The sequence below is a fragment of the Myotis lucifugus genome, unplaced genomic scaffold (assembly GCF_000147115.1).
Source record: "Myotis lucifugus unplaced genomic scaffold, Myoluc2.0 scaffold_526, whole genome shotgun sequence".
In the NCBI taxonomy this organism is placed as follows: domain Eukaryota; kingdom Metazoa; phylum Chordata; class Mammalia; order Chiroptera; family Vespertilionidae; genus Myotis; species Myotis lucifugus.
This window is the reverse complement of record NW_005871574.1, coordinates 397,999-413,453: the sequence shown is the minus strand read 5'-3', so window position 1 is coordinate 413,453 and position 15,455 is coordinate 397,999.

The following is a 15,455-nucleotide window of genomic DNA, read 5'->3' as shown; positions in this document are numbered from 1 at the left end:
CTCTTTGTGGCATCATTACTAGAATCACTAGTGCGTTTCTCCCGTTTCAGGACATGTCCTGTCCAGTAGGAGGGTGATTGCGGGGGGGGAGGGGGGGCAAGCCAGCGGGGGTGGAGGGGAGAAGCAGCAGGGGGGAGGGGGGGGCAGCGGGGGGGAGAGGGGCCGCGGGTCCGGTTCTGTACAGAATGGAGAAGATTTATGAGAACGGCCAAGGGGAGAGAGCGTGCAGCTATTTTCTTGCTAAACATTTTCCTGGACTTTGATTTTATCTCATATTTGTTTTATACTATTTTTATGTATATTTTCTCTCTCTTTTTTTTCATTGTTAGAATTGCCAGAGATTCATCCATTGAATCGGCTGTTTGAAGAACCAACTATTGATTATGTTGAGTAAGTTTACCTCTTTGCTTTCTATTTCGGTAACTTTTAATTTTATTATGCAGATAAGATGTAAATACATTAGTCTTTCCTTATTTTGTTATTGTTCTTTTTCTAAACCTTGCGTTGAATGCTAAGTCATTTATTATTTTTAGGCGTCGTTGTTTTCTAATAAACACATTTAAGGTGATACATTTTCCTTCTAATCGGAGTTTGGCCACATCGCAGTGACTTGGATTTGTAGTGCTTTGGTTTCTGTCAGCTTTACATATTCTACAATTTAATTTTTATTTTCTTTTTAATTTAAGAGTTATCTAGAAGAGAATTTTTAAAACCCAAAGTTTTAGAGTTATTAATTTTTAGTTTAATTGGAATATAGCCAGAGAAGGAGGCGTTTATGATTTCTACCTTTGGGAACTGAGACTTCTTTGTGGTATATGGTATATTTTGAAATATTACATGATTTTGAATAGAATGTCTATTCTCCATGACACTTCTGTCTTCATTTATCTGTCAGTTTCTGAGAGAATTGTGTTAAATTATCTCAGTACTAGTTTGTTTCTGTTAGTATTATTTTGATTTTCTAACACTTTTTGCATTACACAATTTAAAACATAAACAATTAGAACTACTTTATCTTGTTTGTGGATTGCTTCTTCAACAAGATTAAATACTAGTATCCCCTTCGTTCCACTTAATGTTTTTCTTCATGACTTCCATTTTGTTTTACTTTAGTATTGATGCTCTAGTTTTCTTTTTGTTGAGGTTGTATTGAATTTATAATTCATAGAGAAAAAGCTTACATAAAATATTAAGTATTGTGTTTTAAGAACAAGTACAAGTTTACAGTTTTAAGCCTTGTTTTTCCAAATGTGTTTCTAGCTATTTTATCAATTTGTTGCTATTCTTGATGGGATATTTCCTTCTATTATAGTCATTATTTAGTGATTGTATTCACATAGTAAAAACATTTATTTTTTATATTAATTTTGTTTCCAGCCATCTTATGAAATTATATTTTTAAATTACGTTTAATTCATTCATTTGGGTATTCTGTCAGTATTAGCATCCAAAATGAGAATTTGCTTTCTCCTTTTTGTTGTTTGTATTTCAGGTTCGCCTGTCTAATTGCATTGGTTAACACTTCTAGCATAGTGATACATGAAAGGAGCCTTAGAGGCATCCTTGCTTTGTGCCTGTGTTTAAGATGAATGCAGAGCATTGTTTGTCATGGTAACAATGCATATGCTCCAGTCAACAATTCATTTTGTTGAGAATAATAGAAAACTTTGGTAATAGAGATTCAAACAGAAAGTTTGTTTTTCTCCAGTAACGAGAAGGCTGGGGGTAGAGGGTGTTGGTTCATTCTGTGGCTCAGCCAGGCGGTGTGTGTGCGTCTCCGGGCGTTTCTCGCAGCAGTGTTGGGAGTACATCTGTGTTTGAAATAGAGGGGAGGCCAGCACATGTGTGTGTCCTTCAGCAGGGATGCACACACTTTCCCCAAAGCCCCCCAGCAGATGGCCCCGTTGTAAGGGAGGCTGGGAACTTGGGGGACAGAAATATAAGTGACTTTTCATCCAGGTTTTCAAATGTATTAGAGTTGTGCAAAATATTGTTTCAAATTCTTTCAACTCCCTTTGTATTTGTGTATTATTTTTCAATTCTTATTTCTAACTTTGTGGGGGTTTTGCTTTCTTATATTTTTCTTGATTAGTCTAACAAGTAGTTTATTTTACTCTGGGTTTTTTTCTTTTCTCTTAAAGAACCAATTCTGCTAGTTTTGTTTGCTAATTCATTTATATCTGCATTTATCTTTATTAGTTCTTTACTTTTGCTGTTTGTGTTTATTGTTACTTTTCTAAATACTTGATTTGAATGCCTAATTCATTTGTTTTATTTTTTGATGATTTATAGTAAAAGAATTTAAAATTGATGCTTTCATCTGAGGATTTAATGTACTTTTTTATTATTTTCAGCTACTTTACATTTATGGTCTTCTTTGGTATAAGAGTAGTATAGAAGATGTATATTTACAAGTAGTGGAAATTTTTCTTTCTCCTTTGCTATTAAATTTTGATTTTATTGAATTATGGTAAAAATGTACCATTTTTTCCCTTAGAATATACTGAGATTTTGTTTGTTACCCAATTTTTGCAAAATATTTGAACTCTTGAAAATACTATTATATTAAATCCAGTGGGATTTTTTTTTCTGTTTATTTACTTATTTTCAGTATATGAAAGTCATTAGTAACTAAGAAAAGTGTTAAAGAGTCTCCCCTTACTTTTTTGTTTCAAATAATGTATCTGTTTATTTCCTGCCATTTTTACTTTTATTTGATGCCATATTGTTTGGTGTGTAAAGATGAATGAAACATACATCTTAATTATGACTGTTTTACCTCAGCATTATAATGCTTTTCTTCTTGAATTCAACTTTATCTTGGTTTGCAAATTAGTATTGCAAACCTTGCTTTCTTTGATTTGCAGCTGCTTGGTATCTCTTTGGCCATTCTTTTACTTTCAGATTTGTCCCTAAGAGCATAGAAATGGCTTTAGCTTTTGATCCCATTTGCATTGATTTTTATAATAGCTGTTTCATTTCAATTTTGTAATCCTATTTAATGTTTTCTGGCCTTTTTGTTTTCTTGATGTTTTTCTTTCATCATGTATTTTGGCTTCTTTAGATTGTTTATTGCTTTAGGAGGCATATTAAAGATAGTCTTTTAATTTCTAACTAGTTGCTACCTTTATAACTTTAGATAATATTTTAAATACTTTCTTCATTAATCAAGTTAGGAAATTAAACATTATAAATAAATGAAACATTTTGAGGAATTACATTTACTTTGCTTGCTTCACTCCTTTTCTTCCTAACTTTAATTGGCATATTCTTGCATATTTAATTGTACATCTTTTTTAGGTCCAGTCTATTATTATTATGTTTTTATTTTGCACAAAACAGTTACATTCTATTTGTATAAGTTTTGAAAGATTTTTTGCATATAAATTTGCATTCTGTTTTGAATAACGTAACTACTATAGTTATTTATGTGTCAGCTTGTCGGGCGCAGGATGCCCAGACAGCTGGTGAGCATTATTTCTGGGTGTGTCTGTGATGGCGTCTGGAAGGTATTAGCAGTTGAGTCAGTTGCCTGAGTAAAGAAGATCACCCTCCCCGGTGAAGGGTGGGCATCATCCCATGGGTTGAGGGCTTGACTAGAACAAAGAGGTGGAAGAGGACACGTGCTCTCTTTGCTTGAGCGGGGCCATCATGTTCTCTTGCCCCGAGCGTCAGTGCTCCTGGTTCTTGGGCCTTGAGGCTCTGACTGGGACTTTCACTCTCTGCCCGCTGCTTCTCAGGTCTTTGGACTCAGACTGAATTAGTTGACTCCTGAACAGTACGAGTTTGAACTTATGTGTGGGTTGTTTTCTCTTTTATTTTTTTACTTGTTTTATTTTTTCCTCTCTTTTTAAAATTTTATTTTATTGTTGACAATATTACAGATGTCTCCTATTTTCTCCCTTTTTGTCCCCCTCCACCAAGCCCCGCTCCACTCCAGGCCTTCCCCATGCTATTGTCTGTGTTCGTAGATTGTGCACATATGCATATATGTTCGTTGTTTAATCTCTTCCTGTCTCCTCCCCCTCAACCTACCACCACTCCTACCCCCCAAGGTCTGTTATTCCAGATTGTTTTCAAGAAATACTGAAAATGTATTTTTTCTTCCTTACGGTTTTCTTGGTAACATTTTCTTTTCTTTAGCTTAATTTATTGTAAGAATACAACATATAGTACATATAACACACAAAATATGTGTTTTAATTGATTGTAAGAATACAACATATAGTACATATAACACAAAATATGTGTTAATTGACTGTTTATTTTATCAGTGAGACTTCTGGTCAACAGTAGTTTTGCAAGAGGCAAAGTTACACATAGATTTTTGATTGCATGGGGGAAGGGGGGGTCGGCACCTGTAACCCCTGAGTTGTTCAAGAGTGGAGTGTACATCACCAGCTTCCCCAGGTCTCTAACTTACAGACGCAGATCATGGGACTTCTCAGTCTCCATAAACAGATGAGTCATCTTCTACAATAAATGTCATATAAACAGGGTGTCCCAAAAGCGTAAACACACTTTGAGTGATTATAAAGTCAGTGTTTATTATACATACAGTTCATTTTCAAAATGTAAAAGAATCTACAGAAATGAACAATTTTTTTTTGTCAGCGCATGTTTCCAAACTGATGACTGTTCTGGTCCAGGCCCTGCTGGTAATGTGAAGCAGTGGAATCCCAAACATCAAGGATCATTGCATTTGGTATTTGTGTGCCCTCGATGCATCCACTGTTGCCCGTTTTGTACCATAAACTTTATCTTTTATGTATCCCCATAAAAAAGGCTAGTGGATAAATTTTCTTTGTTCAAAGCTTAGTCTGGCTTCATCCATTACTTCAAATTAGTTAAACCTGAAAAGGAGTGAAAATTAAGTGAGTTATCAGCTGTTGAAGTGCGTATATATCTTTTTGGGGGATACCCTATATACACACTTTGAATAATTATAAAATCAGTGTTTGTACTTCAACTGTGTTTTAAAATGTCCAGCAACATTTTAGTATGAATTTCCTTTGTTCAAAGTTTAGTCTGGCTGAGAAGAAAGAAATATCAATTGAGCTATAAAGTGTGTATACATGTTTTTGGGACACCCAGTATCTCTACTTCTGTTTCTGTCTCTACCCTCTCTCTATATGTAAATCTTTGTTTCTATATCTGTCTCTTTCTCTATCTCTGTCTCTATCTCTGTCTCTGTCTCTATCTCTATCTCTATCTCTATCTCCATCTCCATCTCCATCTCCATCTCCATCTCCATCTCCATCTCCATCTCCATCTCTATCTCTATCTCTATCTCTATCTCTATCTATCTCTATCTCTATCTCTATCTCACTATCTATCCTATTCATCCTGTTTCTCTGAAGAACTTGACTAATAAAGGCAGATTCCGTTTTCTCACTTCAGGAAAGACTTTCTTTTCCTAGTCTCTTTTGAATATATTTTTCTGCTCCTTTTTACATGTTTTCAGTTTCAGACACTGGTTATTTGTAAATTGATCTCTGCCATCTCATCTCCACATCTGTCGTCATACCTCTTATCTTTTAGCCTTGTTTCTGTTTGCGTTCTGTTCGACTTTCTCAAATCTCTCTCCACGTCTCAGTTTTCCAAAAAGCCAGCTCTTCTTCCTATTGTCTATAATGGGATTTATATTGCCCGCAGTTTCTTTCCTCAGTTTTCCAGCTCCCTTTTCATATTATTCTTACGTTTTATCATCTCACTGTTGCTCATGAGTTTCATGGGGATTTCGTTTTAGTTCATGTCCTTGAGAATGTTTGTATTTCTGGTGCTGTCATTTAAGCAGAGACCTAAAGGCAAAAAAGGCATGCATCAAGGGAAAAGTGGGGAGTTTAGAAGACCGTTCAATGCAGAGAGCATAAGGCACAAGGTGGAAGAAAGCTCAGAACATATATGGGTCATATGGGTAGAAGGATGGTTACTTATATAACTAGAAAATGGAAGAAAGAATGGCATAACTTGAGGCTTGAGAAGTAAGTAGGGGACAGATCATGTGGGGATTTATATGTTAAGGAGTTATGTTTTGTTATAAGTTTAATAGCAAACCATTGAATGGTTTTAAGCAATGGACATGGCCTATTGGACATTGTTAAGAATTCATGCTGGAGAAATTGAGGATGGATTGGAGAGGAAAGTGACAGAGTGATGGTACCTGTTGGGATGCAGACATGGGTGAGGAATGATGGTGGTGTGGCCTGGAGTGATGGCAGAGGAACTAGAGAACAGTGGATGGATTTGAAAATATTTCAGTAGGACTCAGTAATGGATTAATATGGGACTAAAGGATGGCAGTAGGTGTGAGAAAAAATGTAGAAATAGATTTTAGAAGAAGTTGAAAAGAAGCAGGAAGACTCAGTCTTGCTAAGAGTAGACCAGGGGGAATATTTGAATGGAAGAGCAGCCCGTGAGCACTGTCTGGGGAAGAGTAATACTAGGAAGGCAACAATGTTCAGGATGGAAGACGATGAAGGAAGAAGATCAGCCAAGCTCTACATTGGAAAGGCAGCAGTGAGGACTTCGGGGAAGGGATGAATAGAATGGACTCAGAGGAAAGTGTTTTGGGACTAGCACTAAATCAGACGTGGGCAGTGGCACAGAAAACAGTCAGTGGTGTGACGATGACAATTGGAGAAACTAAGAAAGAAGAAACAGGAAGATGAAAAGGCGGGGTGGCAGAATGCATGACCTGCTTAGTTAAAAAAATTTCCCAGTTGTTTTGAAAGCAAACAGTGAGTATTAACACCAATAGTGTGCATCGTCTACCAAAAGTTAAATGATGAATTTTTAACTTTTATTATGCAAAGCATTAAATGCACAAAAAGGCTGCTGCAGAGTTTCTCCTTAAAATGCTTGAGTACTGCACGATCCTCCATTCCACAGGTTCTCTGTTCCTCCAGCTCTTCCCACCCAGCACACAAAAAAGGGGAGTTAATCTCATCTTCAATCTTACAAAAGGGAAATAGTCCAGTGTTTATGGGTTAAATTTACTAGAAAAGTATACAAAGTACTGGCTAAATAACCCATCTTACATTTAAGTCCCTAAAGAGTCAATTAACATGTTGTCTAAGTCTTTTTAAGTTAAAAGTTTGTTTCCTTTATCTCCATTGCGTGGTCAAATTCAAGCAGTGACTGTTCAGGTACAGGGAGATAATTAAGCCACCATCACACCTGCAAAACCAGGTTATGAAGCCTTTGACCTTGGCTTTAGCTACATAGAGTGGTCCTGTGCATTCCTCATGGCGGGTGGCTATCCCAGGCTGATTCTGGGAGGGAAACTACCCCAGAGGCCTACGGGTCCCTCTTGTTCCCGGGCCCCCCTTCAGATCATGACAAAGGTCCCTGCCCTCACTTTCTCCAAGTCCCTTTTCAGGACGTTGTTCCCTCTCTTCCTGCTCCACCTGCTGTGGGTGTTTGGGGCCTTCCTTTCTTCCTGGGCCAGCTCTTGCCAGGGATATGGACTTAAATAGTCCTGCCCCTTTCTGTGCCCTCGCTTTTAGAAGTCCTGCCTGTACCATGTCCCTGCTCCCACCTGCCCAGAAGTGAGGCACTCCTGAGGACAGTGCACTGCGGACCCTAGGGTAACAGCCACACACCCACAGTTCCTGGGCAACTCTCGCTTTTAATATTGGTCACTGTTGATTGAAAGAGTCTTACAGGTGTTTGGAAGTATATCCTGACACTCGTCTCTCCGTCTCTTGATTTCACACCATGGTTCGAAAAAGTGAGCCTGAGCCTCTTGGTGATGTGGACTGAGGAGTTGGCAGAGACATGTGCTGCTCTGATACGGGTGTGTTGCACTGATGACTCAAGTCCCACAGGAGGAATTGCTGTCAGTGATAGGAGTTTCGGAAATAGTGAAGAATTCATGATAAAGTGCCCGGTGAAACGATACAGTCTTCCCTCAGTGTACCTCATTGTTGCATTCCTGGAAATTTCAGTGTATGTGAAAACCATGCAAAAAATATTTTGTGCTTATATGTTGAACAGAGGTAGGTCCTAGGACTGACTAATCATAAACAAGAGGTTCACTTAATGGGACATGAGAAGTCAGACTGGAGATAGGAAAATGCTTTGTCACGAGGGACTGTCCCATCCTTACAGGACCTCTTAACCAAATACTTCCTAGTGGTGCCCACCAATCACCAAAACAACCAAAAAACACCTCTGCAAGTTTCCAAAATGCCCCCTAGGGGGTGATACAACCACCTTGAGAGCTACTGACTAAACGGAGTCGTTCTTTAGGATTTCTTTAAAACCACAGGATAGATGAGCATCAAATGAGTTAATACTTACAAAGACTGTGTCACAGTGCTTGGCATGTTGTAAGCTCAGTACATGCATTTGTTACATAAATAAAAATATAGATGGTGACAATCAAAATATGCCCAAGTTTTTAAAAATTAAGCCAAACCTTTATGAGGGCTGAGCCCATGTGACCTGCTAATCTTTTATTTTTTTTCAAATATATATTTTATTGATTTTTTTTTTTTACAGAGAGGAAGGGAGAGGGATAGAGAGTTAGAAACATCGATCAGCTGCCTCCTGCACACCCCCTACTGGGGATGTGCCCGCAACCAAGGTACATGCCCTTGACCAGAATTGAACCTGGGACCTTTCAGTCTGCAGGCCGATGCTCTATCCACTGAGCCAAACCAGTTAGGGCGAATCTTTTAAAAAATGATATAAAATGTACACAACTTATGATGGGTCATCATTTGCATACAAGGGAGGAAGAGTAATCTGTATATTTAATCTATATATTTGCTTTTAGCCCTAGCTGGTTTGACTAGATGGATAGAGCATCGGCCTGCAGACTGAAGGGTCCCGAGTTCGATTCCGGTCAAGGGCACATGCCTGGGTTGCGGGCTCAATACCCAGTGTGGGGCATGCAGGAGGCAACCAATCAATGACTCTTTTTCATCATTGATGTTTCTATCTCTCTTTCCCTCTCCCTTCCTCTCTAAAATCAATAAAATATATATTTTTAAAAATCTATATATTTGCTTTTATAAACGTGGATACTAAGAAACCAGTAGTGTTGTTTGCCCCTGGGGGAGGAGACCTGGATGCCTGAGAGATATTGTAAGAGGAAGACTTTTCATTGTATACTCTTTGAAACATTGGCATTTCGGATGAAGTGCATGAAATGCCTAATTCAAAATAAATAATAAATACATATTTTAAAAAATGTAAACAGTTTAACTTAGCATATTTCAGGAATAACAAGAGATGAGGTATAAACAGGTTGAACATAAATGACTGGATTATTTACTTTTTGTAACCAGCCCACCTTTGTATAGTCCCTTTCTTCTGGCTTGGTGCTCCGTGATCTATTATTAACAATAAATGTCAACACTATTCCTTGATGCCATAGAGTTTAATTTTCATTAAAATAGAAATACATTTATCTCCTTGGGATTCAAGCACAGTTCATCTCCTCCAATTAGTAGGTGCCTGGGAGTTTGGAGGGTTGGTGACAGCGAAAATTCTGGTTACTCATCTTGACTTACCTGACCTTCCTAGTGAGCGGGACCATGGTCCCATGCAGTAGGTAGAGGGGAGAGATGAAGCAGGCAGGACGGATGAGACAAGTAGAAGGCACAGTGCACAAGGATTAAAGTATTTGGGAATTTCAGAACCCTCTAATCTCACGCTTAGAAGAGTATTTTAGAGAATATCCAGTTTACTCCTCCTCCCTCCTTTCCTCCTCCTCTTTCTTCCTTCTTTCTCTCTTCCCCTTTCCTCTGTCTGTTCTTCCATCCACCCTCCCACGTTCCTTTTCTCCTTCCATCTTTAATAGGTGATGAAATAGGTTCCAAGATCACCCAGTGAGTGAGGGGGAGAACTGGAACTCAGACCCAAGCCTTCTTTCTCAGAGAGGATGCGGTCATCAGAGGCTATTTTCCTGTCTTCTCTATCTTTCTCGGCATCCACCTGTTTCCTTCCCAGTGTGGATGGCAGGGAAGGAGGATGTGGTGAAGAAGCTGTGCATAAGGTCTTTCAGCCCTGCAGCAAATTAGGAAACATTTGAGTAGCATCTAAAGGACCATAATTTTCAAGCCGAGGCTATATGACTGCAGGCTGGAAGTGACAAACAGAACATGGACCCCTAATGGAAAAAAGCAGGCTGCAGACTAACTAGAAGGCAGCCTCCAGGGCCCACCCCGTGCTCAGTAAGGAGGGAGTCGAGAGCAAATAGAAACAGCTTCTTGTCACATGTGTAAACGTCTTCTCAACCTCAATGTGTCAGCAGACGCAGGCCCATCATTCCTGTACCATGTCCCTCCTCCAGGCACTTCATGATACTCAGAGAACCTTCTTATAAGTAACTGCAAAAGCCCTATTTGCACAGTCAGGGTCCTTGCAACAGAGTGAGCTAGAAACCGGTCTCCCAGCACCAGCACCATCATGGACTTGGGAAGACTGTTTGCTTCCCTTTCCGGTGGGGACAGTGGGACATCATCAGAAATGATCCCTCCTTCCTTAGAACAAGCGGTCCTGCAAGCCTTCCTTCTCTCTCCCTCCACAAAAAAGCATAAGATGACTAAAAAGATTCCCACGCTTATTTTCAAATTATGTCAGAAAAGTAGATTAAAGGTTTTATGCTTAGGAAAATAGGGATAAATATTCAAACCTAAATTATGGCAGTATTAACTTGTGCTAAGTAACAAGAAAATTATTTGAGCATTAATTCCATTTACATATGTTCATTCAGATTTGTATCCCTGAAGCAGGCAAGTATCTGGGGTTTGAAGCATTTAATCACTTAGTAAGCAGCCCTCAGTGGGATTGCCATTTATTTGTTGTCTCTATTGATTTCCTTACACAGGGGAATGCTGTGGTGAATAGAAACCGGCTGCCGAGGTGAAAGAACTCTATCTTTTCTGGTGCAGAACAAAAGCTCTTATATTACTTTATTTTTTTAAAGAGCAGCCTGTTTTCTTCAGATCATCCCAGCTCAGGGCCAGAATGCTGCTTCATTCATTTGTCAGACACCCTTCTCCCACCAATATGTCATTTTATAGTTTCTAGACAGACAGGCTGAGTAGCACTTGGTTTTCTGTTCAGGTCGAATGTTAGACTGATTTCCAATGGGATGTGGTGGATCCTCCAAGCCCCCAGAAATCAATCTAGTTCTCAGTTGACACATGGGACTCTGGGGAAAATCTAGAACCTGGTTCATCGGTCTGGACATTCTGTCTTCTTTCATCTGTTTTCAAAGAAATCTTGGTGACTTTGTTACCAAGTTTCCATTAACAGGAGGACCTGAATTAGCACATGGGTCCTAATAGCAAGACAGACACTAAGGACGGGGGACACTCAGAAGAACTGTTTTGGGTTCAGTGCCCCGTACCCAGCTCAGACCGGCTCAGGATTTAAAAGTGCAGTGATAACCTCTCAAGCAGGTGGAGCGGAACTTCCGGCCCCCCTCTTTCAAAGAGCACAGTGTGGAGAGAGCAGGAAGGGATGGGCCGTGGAGGAACTGGGCAGACCTGGGTCATCGGGGGCAGCACTGAGGCAGAAACGCCCCTGACGTTCAGAAGGTGCTCTCGCTCTCCCAGCTGGACCGTGTGATTCTCTGATTAGACACCATCACACACAGCGCCACGCTCCAGGTTATTCTGAGCCCGTGATAGAATGAGACCCAGCAAGGTCACTGTCTGCTTCTGGCTCAGCTTAGACAAAAAAGAGGTCACTTTGCCACCCACAAAATACCACCCGCTCCCTCTCCCTGTCACGGTGAGTGACTGCACCTCTTGCCATGATAGCTTTTCTCTTGAGCTTGCCTCCCCATCGATAAGACTCAGCTGTACCGTCTCTCTGCAGGGAGCTGGGTAGAGACAGGATCAGCATGCCTCGGGCTAGCGATTTCCTCTCTCCATCCTTGGGAAAGGAAATGAAAACATAAAAAGAGAGAGCCAGTGCAGAACCCCAATCCTGACGCTGTGGATGTGAATGTCCAGGTTGCTGCAAAAGGACCGCGGTGTCCAGCCCCGCTCAGACCGCGGTTCTTTGTGACCATCCCTAGGAGGAAAAGCCAGACGCAGCTAAGGATGTGTGTTTAGAAGAAAGCAGCGCTGGTCGTCCACACGCCTTCCTTCCGGGCTCTGTGCTCTGCCACAGGCAGCCTTATTTGTTCAGTAATTCTAGTTCGTCTCACCAGATAATGTCATTACGGTCTGTGTTGTAAGCCATACGTCTTACATTGTAGTGACCTCTGATTTGGTATCAGTGTTTCAGTAGTTCCGATTATGGGGTGGGGGAGTTTGTACCGGGTTCCTCCCCCGTAGGCGGGATTTACTGAGATGCCAACATCAGATGGTCTTGCTCTCAGACAGCATGCAGTCTAGAGGAACCCGCTCCCAAATCATCCGACCACGCCCAGAGCCTAGAATAGGTTCTTTCTGACAGCCTCCTACTGAGACACCCAGAGGTGCCCATGGTATGCAGGGAGTTCCACATGTGTTTACCCACATGTGTGGTCCTGTTGGTTTTATTCACACAGCCATCAGTGGTAAATCAGGTACCCCTGATACCATGTGATGAGAACGCTGCTTAACCTCTGTGGTCTTCCTCCCCCAAAACCTAACCCCAGTCTAATCGTGAGGAAAGGGTCAGACAAACCAACATGGATGGAGATCCTACAAAACACCTGACAGCACCCCTCACACCAGAGAATGGAGTTAACAACCACAGGCTCTGAGGTACAATTAAAACCATGTTGATGATCTTGTGTCTCCATCGCTCCTTCCCTGTGTTGGCCACTTTTCAGGCAGAGCAGTGGTTTTGCTGTAGCTCCGTCCCATGTGGTCATGTGGGCGTGGGAACCCAGGGAACAGTTTCATCCTGTGCTCTGTGTGGCCAGCCCGGGCCACCTGTTTCTTCCTGGTCTAGCTTCAGGGGTCAGCTCCATTCAAGCCCCGTAGAGCCAGCATGATGACTCAGGATTGAGGGAGAGGGCTGGCTTCTCAGAAGAAAGGGTGATTGACAGGCCAAAATATGTACCCTGTAGACCAGCCCTAACTTCCAACTCAGCAAGAGTGCTTTGATAGGCAGCTTCATGTGGCCTCGGGAAAGCCACATCACCACCAGCACCCATTCCCTCATTCGTGGCACGGTGAGATAGAATGAGATACCATTTGTCCGAGTGCCTCGCACACAGTAATGCTCAAGGAATGTTCGTTTAATCAGAGCCTTTCCTAGTCAAAAAATTAACATGCGTGATCTCCCTTTATATGAAGCTAAGCAACTATTATAAGAAGGCCGTGCTAGTGCATTTATAGAACTGCATTTCTGTCGTAAGTAACAGTGGAGAATCTTTTATGCTATTAACCTGTGTAAATTTTAGATTTTTTAAAATTAGTAAGTTATATAGGTCACTGCATTGTGTCTGTAACTAATTGCAACATTAGCTATCAAATTCTCATTGTTGGCTATTTTATCTTCAAAGACTTAAGAATACAATTCGAGTAATTACTACCTGTATGCCATGTTTCATTTATGGCCTCTATGAGTCATGAATCTTCTTTCAATAATGGGAAATTTATTCTTTCAATAAATGAGTGCAATGAACTCAAGAGGTCTGCATTGTATAACCAAGCTTAACGCACATTGCATGGATGTATGTTGTATTTTGTGACCTTGTCCTGGAATTCTCACATAGAATAGGACATCTCCTAGTAACGCTGGTTGAGGGGGTGGAGTGAGAATAGAGAAGAAATGTATCCTTCTTCATATTAATGAAGGTTTCATTCATTTTTTCCCCTTAAACTGTAGATAAAAATCCTTGAAATGTTTTTGCAATGCATTTCTCAGTGTTTTTGAATGACTGAATTCTATAACCATACCTTGCTTCTATTTGCTTTTCATTGCTTTCTTGGCCTAGGTTCCCTGCGAGCATTTGGTATGATTGAATAATTTTTACTTGTGTTTAAATTAGCCTGTGCTAATCTGCTAGTGGTTGGTTATTGAAGCATTGCTGCAATCTACTGTCTTTGTCTTTCGCTGGATTTTAAAGGGGGTTTAATTGCCTGTCATTTCCATTCACAGTAGCTCTGGGCACTGCCACTTCACCATCCTAACGTGTGTCCCAACGTGCCACTCGCAGGGCCCACTGTTCTTCGAGAGAATCTCGGCGCCTTTCCCAAGAGCCACATCATCCTCCCTGCAGCAGCTCCGCGTCTTGGCACACTCGGTGTTTCATTTCAGAGGAGTTGATAAAGTTTCCATATGAGAGATGATGCCATTGAAGATGAGGGTAAACTCCTTGATGCCTGTGGTGATGTCATTTGCACAGTATGTTCCCGAGCCTTTGCAGAGACTGCAGCATGGCCAGTACTGTCGCATCCCCCATCGGGGGGCTCTTGAAGCACTTGAGAAATTCTTTAGTAACAGGTTCATGATGCTGAAGGGCAAAATTTACCTCCTCATCTGTCAAAGGGGTGGCACTGTCCTTTTGCAAAGCGTGTTTTGAAGTCTTTCCATCTAAGATGTCTGACTTAGGGTCTTTATGGTGCAACATGTGCTGTGTTCTACTGCGGTGTTCTACTTGGACCAATTAGCCATGTGATGTCACAGATAGGCGACTGCCTTGACTCAGGTGACTCACAGTGAGTTCCACACATGTTTGTTGGCCACCTACTCAGTGCCAATTGCCAACACAGTTGAGGAGCTGACATCCTAATTTGTGTGCTTGAAAGTAGGCATTTCTTTCCTCATTCATTTATTCATTCATTCAAGAAACATTTGTTGGCTGCTTCCTCTAGGCCAGGCACTGCTGGATGTCACGGATACCGTGGTGAAAGGCCCAGGAGACATCGTCCCTGCCCTCACGGCGTTAATAATCCAGCCCCATTTCTAGATTAGGAAAACTCAGAACTAGTTTAACAGGTGACAATAACCATGCAGCTAACAAGCAATTTTAAAGAGTAAATTGCTAGAAAAAATAAAAATGGCTCCTTCATATGTCTGATAGCCTAATGACCACAAGACCATTCTGGCTACTTCAATGTCTCACAGTAGATGTAAATCTTTCTCTCTCTCTCTCTCTCTCTCTCTCTCTCACAAAATACACCTGGATTTTGTTTTTAAGCTCATTAAGTGGAGGAAGTGTGAACTACTATTTTCCCACTGTGTCTTAGGAGAGTGCCAGTCTGTGGTTTTATTTGTCACACAGAAAGCACCGCTCACTACACGAGTGGATAGTTGACCAAACGTTTGCCAGTCGTGTTAAGATTGATTGAAGGAGAAATCAGCAAAGAGATTTTGTAGAACTTGTGTAAATTGGTTACTTAAAACTGCTACGCGATTATTCTCCAGATTAATTCAGTGTGCAATAGGACTTTTTGAGCAATGTTAGCTTTTTTAAAATAATGAATGCTCTTTATGGGGAAATCATTCACGGGAGTAGTTTATATTGCTGCTTTGCTTTAAGGTAGTGGTTC